This window comes from Macaca mulatta, chromosome 5 (assembly GCF_049350105.2).
Source record: "Macaca mulatta isolate MMU2019108-1 chromosome 5, T2T-MMU8v2.0, whole genome shotgun sequence".
NCBI lineage: Eukaryota > Metazoa > Chordata > Mammalia > Primates > Cercopithecidae > Macaca > Macaca mulatta.
In genome coordinates this window covers 180,381,328-180,403,225 of record NC_133410.1, presented here as the reverse complement: position 1 = coordinate 180,403,225, position 21,898 = coordinate 180,381,328, and the positions used below count along the sequence as shown (strand labels likewise).

Genomic DNA, 21,898 nt, shown 5'->3' with positions numbered 1-21,898 from the left:
CACACAGTAGTAAAACAAATATTTATCAATAAGAACCTAAATACTGTTTCATACCAAAAACTGTAATACTTTGCAGCTAATAAAACAAAATATGTACTTTTAACTAATTGCATAAGGAAAAGCTTTAATGAATTGTTGGGGGAAAGGAAGTTAAGGGTATGTTGAATTTAACAGTTTAATTATAGCATGTTATATATATATATGTAATATGCTATTTATATATATATGCATACACATATACACACACAGCCTTTTGTAGATCTGAGTTCTGTATGTGGAGATTCAACCTATTATTGATAAAAAATATATTTAAAAAAATTTGCATCTGTACTAAACATGTACCTACATTTTTTTCTTGTCATTATTCCCTGAATGACACAGAATAACAATGATTTACATAGAATTTACATTACATTAGGTATTTTAAGTAATCTAGAGATGATTTAAAATATACAGGAGGATGTGCCTATGTTATATGCAAACAATACACCTTTTATATTGGGAACTTGAGCATCCTTAGATTTTGGTATGCTTGAGAGGGCAGGGGAGTCCTGAAGTCAATCCTCCATGAATAACGAAGGTTGACTGTGTGTGTGTGTGTAAACATATATATATTTGTATTTCATTCATATTATATATTTTATACAAATGAAAACATGTACATATATTATATGAATAAAAATGGTTTTAAAGAATATTTGCTAAGAATTTCAGTATTGTACTTTGGTGGTGGAATTACAGACCAAAATTTTTCTTTTGTATGCTTTATTTTTGTTTTTGTTTCTTGCAATGTAAATAAAAGAAAATCACTTACTCAAATTGTGAACTATTTCTTTTACACAAGAGGTCCTCAGCCTTACATTGACTGTCAATTTACTTTATATTCAGTTGTTTACATCATTAAGTAATCAGATATTTTAAGACTTCTGTATGAGTCCATTCTCACACTGCTGTAAAGAAATACCTGAGACTGGGTAATTTATTTTAAAAAAGAGGTTTAATTGGTGCACACTTCAGCAGGCTTTACAGGAAGCAGGGCTGGGAAGGCCTCAGGAAACTTACAATTATAACAGAAGGCAAAAGGGAAGCAGGCACTCCTTACACGGCCAGAGCAGGAGGAAGAGAGACAACTGGAAGGTGCTGCACACTTTTAAAGAACCAGCTCTTTTGAGAACTCACTCATTATCAAGAGAGCAGAGGGGGGGAAGTTCACCCCCATGATTTAATCACCTCTCACCAGGCCCCTCCACCAACATTGGGGATTACAATTTGACATGAGATTTGGACAGGGACCCAAATCCAAACTATATCAACTTCTAAAATAGTGTTTAATTGATTGTCTAATTTTCCAATACTTATTCAGATTATTTTAATGAATATGTAGAAATATTGTTTCACAAATATGTATATACTTATCTATAATCTCTTCCTTACTTCTCTCTTGTGTATTTCTTAATTTTGCATGTTTTAACTTTGCATGAATCAGAAACATCTGTATTCTTATGTAATTTGCAGTATTCGTTGTAGATGACTTTTGTGAACTAAATTTAATTTACTTTTATTGCTACATAATAGTTCATTGTATGACTATACAACACAAGCTAGTCCTTGTTTTCTTAAAAGTAGGCACCATGATTATGTCTTTTTATACATTACAAAAATGTTTCTTTGAAATTTCTTCTGGACTTTTTCTATTATATAGTGCAAGAGTTGCTCTGGAGCAGTGTATTTCAAATCGTAAATCACAACTCTTCACTGGCACAAAATCAACTCAGTGAGTTATGAATAGAATTTTTAAACATAATTGATAGAATGCATAATGACAGAGTGCCATTCACAAAATAAGGCTACATAAATTTTAATCACTTTTTCTTATTTTTTTAGCCTATGTGCTTCAATCAAACGAAGTTTGAAAACCACTGCTCTCATTGTATTTGTGAGTAGATTTCCTGGTTTGTAAGGTTTGCACATCAACCTTACTAGACAGTGATCATTTCTTGAACATTGTTATGCCAGGTAATATATATACCAGAAACCCATAATATTATAAGACTTGTTTAAATTTTTCCATCGTAATGACTTTTAAAATGTATTCCTCACCAGTTGTTAATGAGGTTATCTTCTTATGTTTATTGTCTATTTCTGTTTAATTTTCTTAAAAATAAATCCCCATGCCTTTACTGTCTCTTGGGCTATTTCTCAATTATCTGTGGAATTTAAAAATAGACACTCTTGATATTCATTATTTAGCAGTTATTGGTGTCATTGACTTGTATTTGTACTTCATATGTGGTGCTTTTTGATATAATTATACTCAATTTTAATGTAAGTCTGCAAATTCTATTTATAGGAAATTTATTCCAAAACTAAAGTGAATTTCTCCTAAAGATTGAATATTTTGTATTTAGGTCTGTAATTTGCTTTAAGGGGTTTTAATATATGCTAAAAGGTAAAAATAAATGTCCATATTGATAACTAGAATCCAAGATCATTTATTGAATGTTTAATCTCTTTTTCACCTATTTGCAATGCCAATTCTCATCAATGAATTTACAGCACATAAGGGGTTCTATTTCTTAGCTGATTGTTGTATTGATCTGTTTTTCTATTCCAGATCCAATAGCATGTGGACTGAAAGTAGTAAGTCTTAATATCTGTCATTCAAGTCTTTATACTGCTGCTATTTTTCCTTCGGTGTCTTGGCTCTTCCTGACTCTTTTTTCTTATACACACACACACAAACATACACACACACACACACACACACGTGTGCATGAATTGTGATCAGAATTCTATTGAACTTATGATTAATTTGGGGTAAGAGACTATGCTGTTTCATGATCCATAATTTTTTTAGCCCTTTTTTTCATTGCTTTTCAGTAAAGTATAGTTTTCAACATTATGTCCTTATACCTCTTTGAATAATTGGGCCCCTAGTTATCTTCTGTTTAATTTTCATTGTAAATAGTCAAATAGTAACTTTCTAAAAATGTATTTTCTTTTTGGTGCTGTGATTTAAAATAGCTAACTTGCTAAACGATGTTATTAATTCTAGCATTTAAGTTTTAGATGTTTCTCATTACTGGTGAATAATTACAAGTTATTTTTCTTTCTTTTCAAGGTTTATATACTTATTACTTTCTAAAGTTAATTAAATCACTGTAACTCAAAGAGACAGAATTTTGAAAAAAGGGTTATAGTGTATATCATGATAATAAAAGAAATGATCCTTATTTTTAAACACTAAATCAGACATTCACCATAGATTTAGTATAGCTATCCTCTGTCAGAATTACAGTTACATTTTTAGTTTGTTAAAAGCTATTATCATAATGGATTTTAAATTTTATCAAATGTTTTTTCCTTCCATTAAAATTAACATATAATTTCGTTACTTCAATTTGAATTTATTAAATGATTTCAAATGTTAAGCAGCATCCCTAAACAAATTGAACTTGATAATAAGTCATTGAAATTTTTACACATCACTAAATTCAGAAACATAAATTTGTATGTTTTTGCGTTTAATTTAATAGTTGAGATTGGTTTATAATTTTTTTCTCATATCGTATATATCTCATATCAATAAGAGGCTTTAACTATCAAAACAATTTGGAGAATTTTTTTATCTATTTTTTAAAACTGAATAAGAAGGAGAAGTACTTGTTGCTTGAATATTTAGTGAAATTTTAAAAACAGTACTTGAGAAAAATTTCGGATTCACAATTCCACGTACTTTATGCTTATGGGGCCATTCCTATTCTCTATCTCTTTTTGACTCCGTTTTAATTGGTGGTATACTTCCACAAATCAAGCCTGGTCAATTGCCTTTAAATTTATTGGCCTATGTGTGTTCAAATATATTTACCTCCATTAATATCCCTGCACCATCTGCACCAGTTTATCTCCATTCCAATACTTTTACTTGATCAGTTTTGCAAACTCTTTAAATTAGTTACTTTATTTCAAATAATGGTTTTTTTGTTACTCTATTACAATTTGTATTGTATTTCATTAATTGCTGTCTTTATACTCACTATTTCTTTCCAAACTCTTTCATTTTTAAAACATTTTACTAGGTTATTGGGCATGTAACTCTGGGATACATTGCTCAATAATGAGCTACTTATTTCTGTAAGAATTCAAGTTATAAACTAGCTTCTAAATTATCGCTATAGTTTTACCCCTCAATTTTTGATATGAGTTATTAAAGTTCTATATTATTAGTAGAATTTTATAATTTAGCATAATTTCTTATTTGATTCCATAGTAATTCAGAAGTGTTTTAAATATTTTCCAGCAACTTTTCCACAGATTTCTTAATTTCAGTTTTTAAAAATTGAATGTGTTCTGAAAGATATTATCCATTTGACATTTTGAAATTAGTATCCATTGCATTGTACAAGGTTAATTTTTAAAAATATTCTTGTGGGCTTAATTATATATTATCTGTTTTGTGTATGTGCATACACAGTGTTTTACTTATGCCCAATATATCAAAGTGTTAATATTTTTTAGTATTTTATATTTTTACTAGTGATTTTCTTTTTAATCTCTTACTTGCTGAGAGTTATTTGCTAAAATCTCCCATTTTTGTTGTATTTATCAATTTCTCCTTGTAGTTAAGTAAAAGATGATGTAGCATAATTGAAAACATTTCATCATGTACATTGCATAACATACAAACATTATAATATTTATAAGCATTGCAATACTTATATATTTCTAGCTTGTTTAATGTTATATCATTATGGAATTAATTTTATTCTCTTTTGTAATACTTTTTGCCTTAATGTCTGTTTGCCAAGTATTAATATTTACAAAACAATTCTTTCTTCTGTTATTTGTTTAGTACCTTCTTTTCTTCCCTCTTCTTTCAACCTTTCTATTTCCCGTGTTTACTTGTATCTGTCATATACAGCACACACCTGGAATGTCTTTAAGTCTAATATGACAATCTGTTCCTTAAAATAGTGTGTTTATTCCTGGTACATTTATTAAATAGACTGATATACTTGGATATGCTTCTATAACTTAATTTTATACTTTCCATGTGTCCTGCTTTTTCTAGGCTTCCTCTCTGTTTCTTTTTTCTTGATGTATTTTATATTTTTCTTCCTTTTTTACATTTCATTTTATCAGTTTTAAACTCTGTACACCCTTTGCATAATTTAATGTGTGTCTTAGAAATATTAACATAAATAATCATCTCAGCAAGTCTAAAATAATTTGTGTATTGTCTTCTCCTTAAAATGATCATAGTGGCCAGGCGCTGTGGCTCATACCTGTAATCCGAGCACTTTGGGAGGCCAAGGAGGGAGAATCAGGAGGTCAGGGGATCGAGACCAGCCTGACCAACATGGTGAATCCATGTCTCTACTAAAAATACAAAAATTAGCTGGGAGTGGTGGTGTGCACCTGTAGTGCCAGCTACTAGGGAGACAGAGGCAGGAGAATTGCTTGAACCTGGGAGGCAGAGGTTGCAGTGACCCAAGATCGAGCCACTGCACTCCAGCCTGGGCAACAGAGCAAGACTTTGTCTCAAAAAAAAAAGAAAAAAGAAAAGATTTTACTTTGCTCACCCACCTATCTGTGTCCAGTATTTCAGTTCTTTGTTAACTCCACAAACTTCATCCTATTGTTGATTTATAAAGTTGATGTTTTCTCTTTTTTAACCTATGTTAAAGAATTTTTTGTTGTCTCTTCCTCCTTATGATTCAGACCTTCCTTTCCCTATTACCCTAAGTACATTCTTTATCATTTTTAAGAGTGAAGTTCTCTTGTTTCTTTGGTCTGTTATTAAAATGTCTTTATCTTGAATTTATGCTTCAATTATATTTTTGACAAGTATACAATTCCAAGTTGGCTGTTATTAAGTTATGACAAAGATAATGTTCAAATCAATTCTAGATTCTATTTCTAGAAATGAGGAATCAGCTCTCAGTCTAACTATTGTTTCTTTGCAAAGAATACCTATTTTTTTCTCCAGGGCTGTTCTCAGACCTTTGGTATTCTGCTTTGTCACTCTGATGGCTCTACTGGACGGCATTTAATTTTTCCAACTCGAGATATATTTTGAATGGGTGGAATTCATGTCTTTCATCACTTATCTCTTTTAATATTACCCCCTCCCAAACCTCCTTTATCTTTTTACAGCTAGGTTGCCTTATGTATCTCTTAGCCTCTCTTTTATAAATCCTACCATTTTACCCCTCCACACTTCTTTCAGAATCACTTTACAAAATTTCTATTTCATTTATTGTCTTTCTTCACCAATTTCATATCAACTACTTAACTTATTCATTGTGTGATTCATTAATCATTATGTTTTTTCTCTGCTGTCATTTTTATAATATGTTTTTACTTAGTTTTGCTTTTGACACCTTTATTCTAGTAGGTACATTCATCTACTTATTCTGTAATTTGAATCTGAGAATTTCAACATCTGGAATACTTTCTGCTCTCAATCTACCTTCTGTCCCTCACCTTCACCCTCTTTCATATATTATGCTTTTTTTTTCCCCTCAGATTTTGTGATTTTTAAAAAATTGTTAAGCATAATCAAAAAAGTTTATCTGTGAAAATCTTTGAGGCCTGAATTGTTGTCGCTCAGCTTCAGAGAGGATTTGTATTTATTTCTTCCTCTAGCCTGGACATTCTAGAAACCAAGAACACGCATATAAATTTCTAAAGTGAGTACTTGGGGACCACTTAAGCAAGAGCCCAGGTAAAAAAAGATACATTTGCTTGTTATTGCTATGTAAGGTTTGTTGTTTTCTTAATGTATCTTAAAGGTAAACTAATGATACAGTCCCTTGGGAGTGGGCTCCCCTACTATGCTGGGCAGAGTCTGGCCTCTGTGGACTCTCTCCTGCTTTCCCCAAGGCCATCAGAATAAAAAAATCAAGGTCATGTGGGATCAGCAGAGAAACTGTCTGCCAGGACTCTTTGGGTCACTTTTCTAGATTCTTGTTCTCAATTCATTTTTGGATGCACTCTGAATAGTTTATTTTACTGTCATGTCAACTCAGTGAGTGTGTGTGTGTGTATATATATGTAAAAACATACATATATATGTATAGATACATATATAAGTATATATGTATATATGTATGTATGTATATATGTTATATATAAATATATATATACAAACACATATATATGTAAAAACAAATGGTTTGCAAGTCTGTCATACTGTGAAAAAACTGTCCATATTGTTCTGCAATTGATTTTTTTTCATATAGGACAAATGCCGAATACAAAGTTGGACATCATTTGCTAACGGTAAATTTCACTGAGATACTGCATATTTTTCAGGAAATGTGTTGATATTTTATTTCATCATTGCAAAAACAACCAAAGGGAAACAGTCACTGATGGAATAGAAAATGTTTACTATATTCAAAGAGAGAGGAAAAATATCATAATACTATTGCCTTAATATAATATTAGCTTAAACAGCATAAATTGTTAAGGGCAAGTTTTGTATCAACTTATTTTATAGTCTATAGATATGTATGTGGTCACACACACATATATTTCAAATTTTATTTATTAAAAGGGAGATAATATATTTGCAGAGTATTAATATTAAAACACACACACATACACACACACACACATTTTAAAACTTCATATAATTTCAAAAAAGCCTAAATTACACAACAGTTTCATTGGTGACAAATGTACCCCAGCTTTATTTACTCACACGGTATACATTTACACCCAGGGCCATAGCCACTGGCATACCTAAATTACTTTATGTACTACTTATTACAGTTTAGAATGGAATTTTCCCATATTGTCAGAGCTGATAAAATCTCAACATCCAGTCCTTTCACTCTTACGACAAGTACTGCAGACTCACACCCCAAAGTGGTTTTCTTCTCTGACTCTGACAGCTTCAAGGGAAATAAAGAGGCTCTGTGCCATTCACTGTCATTTTTTTTTTCCTGAAAATTGCATTTTCTTTTAAAGATCATTTTCTTTCTAAATCCTTCATAAATGAAACAGAACAAAATGTTATGTCTTTGTTGCTGTGGTGTATAAAAGATATTACAGTATTCCCCCCATCTCACTATTACATAAATGAAACCTTGTACCTAAGCGAGACACAGGAAGAAAAAAGTGCTATGTGAAAATATATAATAACATTTATATGAAAATTCTTCAAGAGTTGTTATTAGAACCCTCCGAGCCCGTCAGTAACAAAATGAGAATTAATCAGTTAACTGAAATTAATAACCGTTGATATTTGTGAGACTTCCTCTAGTTTCAGGCTTTTCAGTTGATAGGGCTCTGGTATGTCACTCAAACCCTGGCACATATTAGGGGGCTAGTGGAGGTGAGTTGATTGAATAATACTTTTCGTTCCTCCACCCCTGTTTCCCAGATTGAACTGAACCTGGGTCATGTGGACCAGAGGAGATTCATCCTGAATCTACTATTAGTCAGTCTTTGTTATGCCAACTTTCGGGCCTTTGTAGACAGGATTGAGGGACTAGACAGTGAGTTAAGCAGCCATTCATCTCCCTACAGTCAGTTCACCCTTTGTGTGTTGTTTCCTCTCAGCACTCTGTTGTGAATACAAGTGGTGAAAACACTCAAGTCCTTCACCCAATGGATCTAAAAGAGAAAGAAGTGAGTTATTTGACTTAACGCAGCATTCTGTTGCCTCTGCTCTGACCTAGATATATTACTACTGGTAAGGCAGGCAAAAGTTAACCCTAACCATGCTCAGTGCAGATGTTTCTTCCCTTACAACCTACAACTCATATGTTCTGTTCTAGAGTAAGCTTCTCAACCCTGTCAGGTGCAAGTAGGTGGTATTTGGAGTAGACATGCAATTTTTGTTAAAAATGATTATTAACATCACCAAGTTAAAAACAAAATGTGTGAGAAAGCAGAAGAGGTAAATGATGTAAAAATGAAGGAAGGAGCACAATTTAAATACACATGGAAAAAGAGATAATGGATAAGAATTTAAAGAGGAAGGAGGGGGTATGTTGTACTTATATGTGTAAGAAAGTATTCAAAAATGAGAACAATTTTGAAAAACAAAGAGGTAATAGCCAGTTATTCTTCATTTTTCCCACTTCTCCATCTCTCAACATCTAATCCATTTTCTAAAGATATGCCAAGGCAATCTTTCAACAGAAACAAGACATTTTCACTTCCTTGCTAAAAGTTTTTATTTGTACCCCCCAAAACTTAGTAAAACATGGAGTCCTTACCGGGGTCTTCTTGTCCCTGCCCTATACTCTGGAGTCTTTCTAGACCTTCTCTTCTGGCCTCTCTCTGTCCCTCTAACATGCCAAGTCCTCTTCCTCCAGGACTTTGTACCAGATGCGCCCCCTGCCATAAATGTTTCCCTCATGACTCTGCTCATGGCATTGGAGAGGCCACCTCTGACCATCTTATCTGAAGTATGTTATCTCTTCACTCAGTTTATTCTGTTCATAACACGTATCACAATCTTCAAAGTTACTCTCCTCTCATTTGTCTACAAGTTTTCTGCATGTCCCATGAGAAGACGAGCTTGATGAGGTTTACCGAATGCCTGCGGTGCAATACACTATGCTCAGAGCAAGAGATAGAAAGATGAGTAACATCCACCAAGGGGTTTATGTCTTCTGATGTGAACTTGCTGGTTAAGGAGAGGTAGAAAACTCTACCCAGGAATTGCTTAAGAAAAAATATATGCTAAGGCTGTAAAAGCAGTAACTAGACAATATTGTCACGGGGGTGTGTAACAATTTTTGTTTGTTTGTACTTTTCCTATTTTAGTCATTGTTCTAGTGACTTAACTTTTTATTATTTAAACTTTTCTTAATAAGGAAATAGCTTATATCTCCTGTGACTCTGACATTTTGATTTTGTAAATATGTATTTTTCAGGAATGAAAGGTATTCTAATTTCTAATCATTGAAATGGTAGATATTAGGACAGGTTTGGAACATTCTGAAATTCTATTTGTACTACAAATTTTGTATTGGCAATACCTAGCTTGCTAATTCTATCTTTTAAGCTTCTTATATATATATACCATAACCTCTTTCTACTATCACGTTAATCCAACAAAGCCATGCACAAATTTGCTTGATTTTTTTCAGTAAGCTCTTTATAAGCGTAAGTCAACATTTATTAATATGTTTTCATTGTCAACACAATATCCAATTACCTGGGATGGCCTCAAGATTCATATCCAGTAATTTTAGATTTTGACTATAATTAAAAGAACAAGTTTTGTGACTATATACCTCCTAAAACAGAATAAAGTCTATAAGTTTGCAAGCAAATTTTGACTCCGATATCACAAGACAGACTGAAAAACAATTAAATGTGGTTATTTTTTGTATGCAGTGTACCTTTCATTTTGTTTATAATAATGTATTCATGTTTTATAAGCTCTTCCCCCAAACCTAAGAACAAATCTTTCTTTATGTGTGTCATGCTATTATTTTAAATTCTTTATGAACAGAAAGACTCAAGAGAAAAGGAAAGTTTATGTCTGTTCTATATGCCAATAAAATACTAACATCAGTACTACATACTTTATAGAACTTGCATGAAAATGAATAGATTGATCAATAGACATTGATTTTCAACTTTGATTTTATTTGCCACTTGGGAGTCATGACAAATGTGTATATTTCACAACACTCTTCACTGCATTGCTGCTTCTCCTTTTGGTTTCATCTAGCAGCTATTAATCTTCTCTTATACCTTAAAAACTTCGAGAAAAAAATAAAAATTCTAAACAGGTCATAATATCCCCACAAGTAGCTGTTAATGGACATATGAACGCTTGAGTGCGCACCCAAGAGTCATCTTCAATGCAAATTCTCAGTCAATTATATTACCAGCATCTGTTTCAATGATGTTTTTTGATATAAATTTTAGAATCTAAATATCAACATGCTAAGTATCTGGAGAGTTGGTTGTAAAGGGGAAATTTTATGTTCTTTAAACATTCTGTTCAAATAAACACTTAGGAGCTCAGCTACTTACTGAAATTTCACAGTCTGAATAAGGGAGTTTCTTCCAGCCATCTTCTCAAGAGGTGTTTACCTAGATATGACTTTTGGTTCAGCAAACATTGTCCTGCCACTAATATTTTCTACATTCTTGTACTTCTGATGGAAAGAGAACAGAGCTTAGAGAAGGCTTTAGGTAAAAAAAAAAATATATATATATATATATGTGTGTATATATGTATATATGTGTATATATACATATATACGTATATAAATATATATGTATATATGTATATATACACATATATACGTATATAAATATATACGTATATATGTATATATATATTACAAAAGCATACGCAGCTAAGGATTTAACTGATGTCATTATCAATTAGCTTCAACAAAAGACAAATTGTTAAGTACAGGTGAGATTATGTTTTTTTAGTATCCTTGTATAATGCAAGGCTAAATTTCTTTTGAGTGTTAAAACTGATTATAACTTACATCCTAGTGAAGAAATGCATAAAGGATAGTTAGAAACCTATATGATGACTCATTTTCCTTCTCACACCCAGAGGAAACTTAAATATAACTCTCCTACCTGTCTAAGATGGATTAGAAATGTATTTTCCGGTTTATACTAAATCAATAAATACATTTAAAAGCATCTCAAGGTCACAAGCTTTTGAGCAAATCATAAGATTATAGAATAATAGGACTTGTTCTTTGAAAACATCAGTAGAAATCACTCTATCCAAAACCCTAATTTTATTGTTAAGGTTACGGAGACTCATACTAAATGTTTAGCTGGAAGTCAGCTAAGTAAACCTGATATTAATCTCATTCAAGGCTTTTTAATTGTGAGGCTGTGGCATACATCACTTAGTCTCCATACTGTTTAGCAATATCCTAAGAAAAGTAGACACTTAATATTTTTGTTGAATAAACTTCTTCTAATTCCAACACTGTTTCATCTGAATGTTTTCCCTAAAATATAGAAAGCTATAATTAGTAAGGCATTAAAATTACAAGTCATGGGTGTCTGCGGGTGGACCTTCCTATAAATCAAAATTAGGTATCTTTTAAGAAATATTTTATTAGTGTTTGGATGTTATTTTTTTATAATGAAAAGATATATTTTTTCTTATCATTTAATTGCCAATATCATAGTATGTAAAGTACACATAGACGCCAGAAAGTATTTTCATTTTGCTAAGGCAAGTCTTATTACAACTTAGTTTAGGATATAATATGTTCTTATATAATTTCTAGAAGGCTTAGGTTCAAATCTGGAGTTAAAGAAGAAAGCTAATTCACTTGACAAGTTCATGTAAAGAAAATTGTACCACCTTTGCATTCTAGCCTCTTAACTATAGCATTGTCAAAAATAGCTTACCTTTAAAAAAGGAAGAAAATTTATAGAAATCTTAAGGGAGCAATAAAATTATATCCATGGATTTGAACTTCAAGGAAAACATTAACTCAGAAGTGATTATCTTGTGTTTCTCTCAGCATTTGAATTCTTTCTTCTGAGAAAGCATTAAAAACATAAATGGTTGAGAGCAAGAAGACCAGTGGATTCAGATGAAATCAAGTAGCAAACAAATACAGATTTTTTAACGATCTTTTGCAATAACATTGCCTTGAGAAAAGTAAGTTGAGAATAAGTTGGTCTAGCAGGTCTACAAGTAGATCACACACTTTAAGTATGAGAGAAAAATATAGGTGGCTACTTATCAGAGAGTGTTGAATGTAGTGAGACATTTAATATGTAATGTTTCTAAACTTTGCTGTACTAAGATTGTAGAAGAATTTCAGCAATCAAGAAGTAAAATTCCATCTATAACTTGGAAATCCTAAGAGTCAATAAATGCATAGAAAGTCTTCTTATATTTCTAGTGTAGGAATCCTTTGGAAGGCTACCGATGAGAGAGAAGGGGAATCTTTCAGGAAGTAAACCTTGCTCACAGATGAGGTCTGGTGTCCGAGGGGCATAATGTCCAGAGTTAGTGATGTACTTGTGAATGTTTTTTCTATCATAAGAACTTACATTTTGGACATTGTAGAAACTAAACAACTGTTTAATGAATTTAATGCCATTGCTTTTTTGTTTGTTGTTCGTTTGTTTGTTTGATGGGAGGGAACTCCAGAATGTTTCTGAAAGTGGAAATTGATGATAAAACCACAATCCTACCCCCTTGAGAGAAACTATGGAAACAATGAACTCATGAATAACTTATAATACTAACATTTTTTCTGTAGACAGCATACCAGTAAATAAGGCTCAGCTTTTGGAACACAGTCGTTTAGTTACTTACTCATGAATATTGATTTTGAGGGTTGGGCTGTGTCATGGATTGAACCTCAGTTATACTACTTAGTTTTTCATAAGAATTCTGATGCAAGTCATGGCCAAATGTGCAGGGCAACCTTTCAAACAACCATCACATCAGACACTTGGGGCAACAGATCCATTCATAATTGAGCATATAATTCCATATCTTGTCTGCAATATAGGTCCTATGATGGCTGCATGCAGAAAACTTTCTCGGATGGCTTGCCTACAGGCTCTTAGGTGCAACCTGTATTGTCCATCTCTTGAGACAAAATATTCTCTAGGTGAAAAAGAAAACAAAAATTCCTATCCTTCATTCCACTTATTAACTTACAACCATTCAGTAGATGAATGATAAACAGACTTAGGAGTGAAATCCTTCACTACAGCACTTTTCTCAGGCAAGGAAATCTAGCCTATGTATTTTGTGTATTATTGTATTAGAATTAAGCAGAGTGATAGTGATTCAGATAAAACCTATCATGGAACGTGCTTTTTGTTTAAGATCAAAGTAGAATCAAAATAGGGAAATACAAAATATCATGACTCTATGGCATGCAGTATGCCATTCAAGATTTCTGACACCAAGCTTCCTGTTATGCATACAGTATACCTCCTCCTCTCATTTTCCTCTGTCTTTACAGTTCTGTATATTTTATTTATTTATTTATTTATTTATTTATTTATTTTTGTTAGAGACCGGGTTTCACCATGTTGGCTAGGCTGGTCTCAAACTCCTGACCTCAAGTGATCCACTCGCCGTGGCCTCCCAAAGTGCTGGGATTCCAGGCATGAGCCACTGAACCCAGCCTATTTTTAAACGTTTGTTATATTGTTTTATATGTGCTAAAATAGCTATAGCATAAACCAAGAAATAAAATGACACTAAAGGGCTCAAATATTTCCTGAATAACTTTGAGCATGAAAGTTATGAATAGCTACAAAGGTTACAATACAGGTGTTATATGCTGGATAATGTGCACATTTAAATCTATATTCATTCTATTTTTTAACTTCTTTCTTCGGAATGTTTACTGAATACTGTTTATGTTAAAGTGACAGAATTTGCACATAATTTTCTTAAGAACTCACAAATAAAGCCATATACCTCTTCGTGAATTTTTGCTTAGAAGGGTCTCCAACTGAAAAAAATTCTGCCAGTTTGAAGCAAGAATATCAATGAATTGTTTCAAGAGAGTGAAGAACCATAAAAATAGGTAGAAAGGCTATTGAATCCGTTTCCTTTATCAAAGGTAGGAAAACCTGCCAAGGTACTGCAGAAGAACCCTGGCCATCTGAAGGATCAGTGGAATAAAGAACTTCCTCAAAGTAATTTTAAAGATTCTAACTGCAGTGATGACACAACTGGCATTACCCAAAAATGAAAATATAAAGGCCACTCGGCTTTAACGTATCCCATACTGTCAATGTTACAGAAGAATTTTCTTCCTATACGTTTTGCATCTTATAGAAAATTAAAATTCACTGTGCATCAAGGGGGAAAATGCACCATATTTCAAGAGAAGAATGTTTGAGGAAAACTGGCAATATTGCAAGGTTAACAGTTTCCTAGTATTGCATAGGCTTTTTTTTTTTTTTTTTTCAAATAAAGGATGAAAATCAAATACTGCCTGTGAAGAAACAGCATGCAACACCTGTAAGGTGGAGAGTTCTACAATGAATACAGTCAACAATGAGTCAAGCGTCACTCGCAATACAGAGAGCTTGCTACAGGTTCCATCTCTGCTTAACCATCTATGACAGTTCTTTCCAAATTCCTATGGCTCTCTAGGTTTACACATAAATGTAGCTATTATTAATGATATTACTATAATGAAGTAAATGTAGATTCCAATTTATCCTGGAGTGACTGTAGATTATTAATACTCCTGGTATTGACTCTTGATTTTTCAAGTTTTTTTTATTTTTAAATTTCCACTCCCATCAATCACTGACAATTTTCTCGATTCCTCACATTATTTTAAAACCTTATTGTATTACATGAGATAACATTCTTATAAAGTGATTATACATTTTCTTATAATGCATACCTTCTTTATTTATTTATTTATTTATTTATTTAATTTTGAGACGGAGTCTCGCTCTGTCGCCCAGGCTGGAGTGCAGTGGCGCTATCTTGGCTCACTGCAAGCTCGGCCTCCTGGGTCACGCCATTCTCCTGCCTCAGCCTCCCAAGTAGCTGGGATTACAGATGTGTGCCACAAAGCTCAGCTAATTTTGTATTTTTTTAGTAGAGCCGGGATTTCACCATGTTGGGCAGGCTGGTCTCAAACTCCTGACCTCAAGTGATCTGCCTACCTCAGCCTCTCAAAGTGCTAAAATCACAGACATGAGCCACGGCACCCAGCCCTTCACATCTTTTTTCAAGAGCTCAGATCTTCTAGGGCAAGAGCAATATTGTTTGGCTACAGAAGATTAAACTTTTATAGTCAACGAAACTCCCCATTATTTTCTTGATTCATTTAATTGTATTATTCATTCAACAACCACTATATATGTAGTATGGTAGTGTGAGCTCCAAAGATGAGTCAGACATATATATTGGTCTTAATAACAACAGTCTTATTTGTATCCTCTCCCCATTTCCAGCCACTCTTTGATTATCAATAGTTTCAGAAATTACTTTAAATGTCCCTTCTTTTTCTTTTGTCTTTCCTGAGGACACAATATGAGGTTTCCAGTTTTTTTTACAGTTAATAATGAGATATGTTATCAAACACACTGCACATGACTAGCAGTGTGTTTTCCATAATTTTTTTCAATATTCTCATGCATACAAGATAGATGAAATCAACTCTATTTTATAAGGAAGCAACATTCATTCACACAAGTAAAGTGATTTGTCCCAGACCTCACAGTGAGTAAAAAAAAGCAAATCCAAGCCACATACATATGATTGTGGGACTCTGAAGTTCATAGCTTTTTTATCGGAAGTCTACTTAGGACTTTATTATATGATTCCATATTCATCTTGTTACTAGTGAGTATATCATCACTTCTGTCTGTTTATTGTTTCAGGCATGTAAATTTGTATCCCATTTAGATTTTTAGGTTCTTAACGGGTAGGTCATGTATCTAAGATTGTTATCTGTATCCTATATAATCTAACTTTGATCCTGATAAACAATAAATTTTCTACTAAATATTTATATTTTTATTAATTTAGCAGATATTTATTTTGACAATAAAGGATAATAACCCTAAATCTATACAACATATAGTTCTATAGTCCATTTATTTTTATCTTTCATCTCAATCATTCAGTATTGAAGTAATTCAACATAGTTTGCATGATTTGGGGACTTCCACACAGAAATCCTGTATTCTGATTAATGAGACTGAAAATACATTCTGTTTCTGTTTCACTGGATGTATTTACTAGCACTCTACCAATTTTATAAATATAATTAAATTTACACAAATAATCAAAATCATCATGAATTCACACATTTTGCTAGTATATACAACAAGGAGTAATAAAAGTAGGTACAGTATTTATCTAATACCCAAGAATAGTATATTAAATTTTCTAATGAAATAATTTGTTATGAGAAAGAAAGCTATTGATGGCTTATCAAAAAAATCAGTATATTGATTAGAACATGGCAAAATCATCAGTGCAGGAAGCAATAGTTAATGCCAATGTAACACTAAATTACCATTTATTACATACATTTTATCATGAGTGAATAACATAAAATAAAGCAAATCTACTAGCTACCCCACTACTTCTTTTTTCTAATTGAAATTATTGGAATTAGATTTAATCTTTTTTTCTTTTCTTTTCTTTTCTTTTTTTTTTTTTTTTTTCCATTTTAAATATCTGGGTTTCTGGTGAAGGCAAAGAAAAAAAGTTCAGGAGATTGAGATCAATGTCAACTTAATATACCTCCCCATCACCACCTACTATTGTGAAATAGCAACTTTCTTTGGTAATAATTTATCCTTATAAATCAGTAAACCTTATGAAAACCAAGTTGTGAAAACTTGATTAAAAAATGCTGTCAATTTACATTTTAGTTGCTACTTCTGCAGCCTACACACCCATAAGCCATGGATTTTCAAAGGTGTTTTAGCTTTTATTTCTTCCTCTACTTTCATTAGAGAGGAAGATAGCCCTAGCTTTCCAAAATTTTCACGGTGATTGGAGTTAATAATATTTGTGCTATCCATTTCACTTCTATTTCCCAACCCATGAATCTAAACATTGGTTTTAGGAGAAAGAGTGTGTCTTATCTTCAGTTTAGTCACAATTCAGTTTTCACTTTTAAAATTAAGTTATAATGGAATGTGCAGGCTATATTTATTCAACATTGTTTTTAATTCACACTTACACAGATGATTTTTTTCTGGAAACTCCAAAGCAATCTTTATGGTATCATACTGGATAAAAATCTGTACTGGTGCTTCTTAGACGTCCATGCACACAATATTATATCATATTTCATGGGTGTTGGGGCATTGCACAGAAATGCTACACAACGAAATGGCAGGGATCTATAATGTTGGCATTCAAGTGTGGGAGAAAAGTTGAATCAAGAGTCACAACTTCAAACAAGAGGCAGAGGGTACAGAAATTCTGTATTCAGTAAGTGTTGTCAGGGGTAGGAGGTGAGCAGAATCTGAGATGTTTCACACTTAACATTCCCTTGGGCTGGAGACTGGGGAATGACTAAGCAGGCATTGGAAAAGACCCAGGAAATGTTAAATTTCTATGGCGTGAACCTTTACAAGCTATTGAAAAGAAATGTGCAAGTTTCAAAAACTTAAAAAACGGAAAAAAATCCAACTGTTCCTAAACATCTTTGATGTGTTTTGAAGACTACAGGTAAAAAGTAGCCTTTGTTATGGAAATAACTAGGTTTATAGACACACAACACATAGCAGAACAGTGAGAAACAATACAAGTATCTGAAAGAAAACCTGTCAGTATTAGCCACAAAAATGCATCTAATTTACAGATTCGGAGACAGATTGTTGTTTAATAATTACTGAGCCTTTTTATCATTAAAAAACCATATTAAATATTTTTCCATGTTTATTCATTAGAAAATAATTAAAACACTAAAATTAGGGCTCTTTCTACTGTCATTGGACAGAAGCAGAACTCCATTTACTTCGCTACTTTTCATTTGCCTGTGTACCCATTCTTTATTTGACCAAGTTTTCTGGAAGACTCTTTGATCAGATGGTGTGAAACTCTTTCACCTAGAAGCTGATCCTGTAATTCTATTTCAACTGCTTTGTGGCAGCTGAATAACGTAAAGGATGAGACTGAATAAGAGAACAAAGATTTTTGATTTCACAGAAATCTCCAGTTTTCAGAATAAAGGCCTAGAAACATAAAGGAACAGAATGATTTCTGTGTACATATATCACATGTGCATACAAAAACCAAACTTCTTAAATTGCGTGCTCTTTTATAGTCAAAGCTGTATACTTTTCTAGAAATCGATTGCTTCGTGGAGTCAATAGTCCTTTGGAATAACTTTTTATCTATGAATTAAGAATTGTTAAGGAATACACAGCTGTTTCATATAGACTTACATAATTGGAAAAATAAGAAAAATTTCTGAGATGTAATTCTAAAATACTAATAAAATTGCAATAGTAATTCTTATTAAAAATTCAATGTCATTTCATTGCACTCATGTCAAACAGTGAATTGCTTTCCCTAAAGCCAAATTCTTACCACAGAAATAGTTAGGTTTTAATTGAGGCGAGTTTCCCTACTTCTCTTTCAAGTCTGTCTCTGAAGTACAGATAATAGAGAAGGAGAATTCATCCACCCAGCAGTATCTGAAGTAGTAGAATTTCTTACTCCACAGCTAAGCTCATGAGTCCAGAACACATTTTTCTTGGGTACTTGTATTGCGAAGTGCGATATTGCAGGTTAAGCTAGAAGGTTTCATTTGGCGTTGCTAGAGATTGGACTTAAAGATGTGCTGTTAGCCTTGAACTAATATCTACTCTATGATGCAATCATAGAGGCTTTTATTATTCTCCTCAATAGTGTTAACAACTTAGAAGCTCAATATATATTTTTCTTCACCATTTGAATATGTTTTCTTCTGAGGTGCAAAAGTGAAGAACAGCATATCAATATAAACTATTTCTAAAAATAAATCAATTAAATATATGTTCTGCTTTGATATACATCCATTGTTCATCCCATGATAGGTTTTTGAATATCTTGGGTCATTTTTATATAAATTGTCATGGTTTCCAACAAGTTTAGATTATAGTAGCCCTTGTATGGGAAGAACGGTACTGTTAACTTGCAGGGATAAATGATGCTTCACATAGTGATTTATTACTGTATCTGAGAAAAATTTCTAGAGACTAACTGATTATATTAGAAACACTATAGATTTCCCTCTTTTGCCACAAAAGGAAATGATCCATATCTTACAAAAATGTTCTTAGCCTCATCTGTATCAAATTCATACGAAGTATGCATTCCTTAATTACAACAACCTGAGAGGAAAACTGGATCAACAGCTAAAGCAGAAGAAAAAAAAAAATAGCTTCTAAGACATCTCCAATTAAGCCAGTGAACTAGTGCTTTCTATTTTGAACAGATGTCACATACCTTTTCCAAGTACTGAACAGGTTTTTGTACCCACTTGGTCTATTTATATTGTACTTGGCTTGCCTTCAAACTTCTATTAAACGATAGCTTTTGAACCAAAAGGGACATTTGATTACGACAACACCATAAGCCACATTAGTATGCACATTACTTTGTTCATTAAAAAACAGGCTCCTTACTAATGTAGGAAACTGATATTTCAACCTGGAGATAGTAAGTGATTTCTTGTCTAAGTTTTCTATTCAATAATGCTGAATTATCCACAGATAGAATATTTTCTGAGGATTAGTCATGCCAAATCCTACTTTTATATCATTAATACGGTTTCGCTTACTGTGGGATATGAAGCTCACTTGTGGCATGAAGGCACCAAATTTTTAACCCTGACTAGGTATTGGTAAAAAAGAGATCTTCGTGGCTGGCCATAGTTCCGCTTCCTGTTCGACTCTGGTGTCTTTGCTGAGGGTGACATTGAGCTGCAAGTTGCATCTGGGGTGCCTTTAGGATTCAGCACCATGGTGGAAGAAGACATTGAGACCAAAATCAAGAACTACAAGACTGCCCCTTTTGACAGCCGCTTCCCCAACCAGAACCAGACCAGGAACTGCTGGCAGAACTACCTGGACTTCCACCGCTGTCAGAAGGCAATGACCGCTAAAGGCGGCAATGTTTCAGTGTGCGAATGGTACCAGCGTGTGTACTAGTCCCTCTGCCCCACATCCTGGGTCACAGACTGAGAGGAGCAACGGGCTGGTGGCACATTTCCCGGGAAGATCTGAACTGGCTGTACCTCCCTCTCCTCTGTCCTCTATCCTTCTCCCAGGATGGTGAAGGGAGACCTAGAACCCAGTGATCCCCACCCTGGGATCCTAAATCATGACTTACCTGCTAATAAAAACTCATTGGAAAAAAAAAAAAGAGAGAGAGATCTTCATTATTTACCTACCCAAACAAGAAAGCAACAAAAATGCTAGTCACAAAATTTATCTACACACCTGCCCAGGAATTTTCAAGCTAGTGGAACCATATCATTTACAGAGGTACACTTATTCAGGATTTTACTTATATTTGCTCTCCTGAAGATTGATGCACGTGGTAAAAGTGTTATCAAAAACATAAAAGCCTGGGCAACATACCGAGACCTCATCTCTGCAAATAATTTAAAAAATTAGCTAGGCGTGGTGGCATGTCCCTGTGGTCCCAGGTACTCTGGAGGCTGAGGTGAGAGGATTGCTTGAGCTGGGCAATCAAGGCTGCACAATGAACTATGATCATGCCACTGCACTCCAGCCTGGGCAACAGACTAAGACCCCATCTCAAAAAAGAAAGAGTCAGTGTATTTCTTCAGTCAACAGGGTCAATGTAGCCTTATTAGTTTCTTCTAATAATGCTGGAGACTCAGTTTATCAGGCTACAAGTAGTAGGTATCCTCTGGTTTTCTCTGCTGTGACTCCACTATAGCATCACTAATCTATCACTTGACTATATTGTTATACAGGGCCAACTCTAGTGCCAGCTTACATGGTTTAAAGTGAGAAAATCACACTTCAAAGATGTGCATTTCCAAATATCTCCTCTTCCTTTCATCGGCCTGATTAGGGTTTAGAAAATAAAATTTGGGGTTATAAATCTAACTGGAACCTGTCCGGAAGTACTTCTCACATCACTGCCCAAGCAACTTAGGGTACTTACTACTGGCATCTCACATCCTGCAGAAAAACGTGATAGAGCTTCTCTCCCATGCAGGAAAGAACATGGCAGCATTTTCTCATGGGAATGGGAGACCAAGGGTCAGGAGAACTCTCTAGGATTTGGAATCATTAGGACATGACATTCTTGGGGAGAAAAAAAAAGTTAGGTGGAGACAGCAAGGGAAAAGTAAGTCAAACTTCAACTTCACACTTTTTCAGTTTCCACCAAGCAGATTTAAAGAGAAATTGGTTAATATGACAGGAATATAGGAAGAAAAACATT

At 33.4% G+C, this 21,898-nt stretch overlaps 1 protein-coding gene and 1 pseudogene across 1 annotated transcript in view; one reads left to right on the top strand and one right to left on the bottom strand.

The window, feature by feature from the left end:
• Nucleotides 1-21,898, bottom strand: part of GALNTL6 (polypeptide N-acetylgalactosaminyltransferase like 6) — a 1,218,179-nt gene that overhangs the window by 1,077,994 nt on the left and 118,287 nt on the right. The gene's annotated exons all lie outside the window — the stretch shown is intronic.
• On the top strand, nt 20,379-20,842 carry LOC114678431 (cytochrome c oxidase subunit 6B1 pseudogene; annotated as a pseudogene).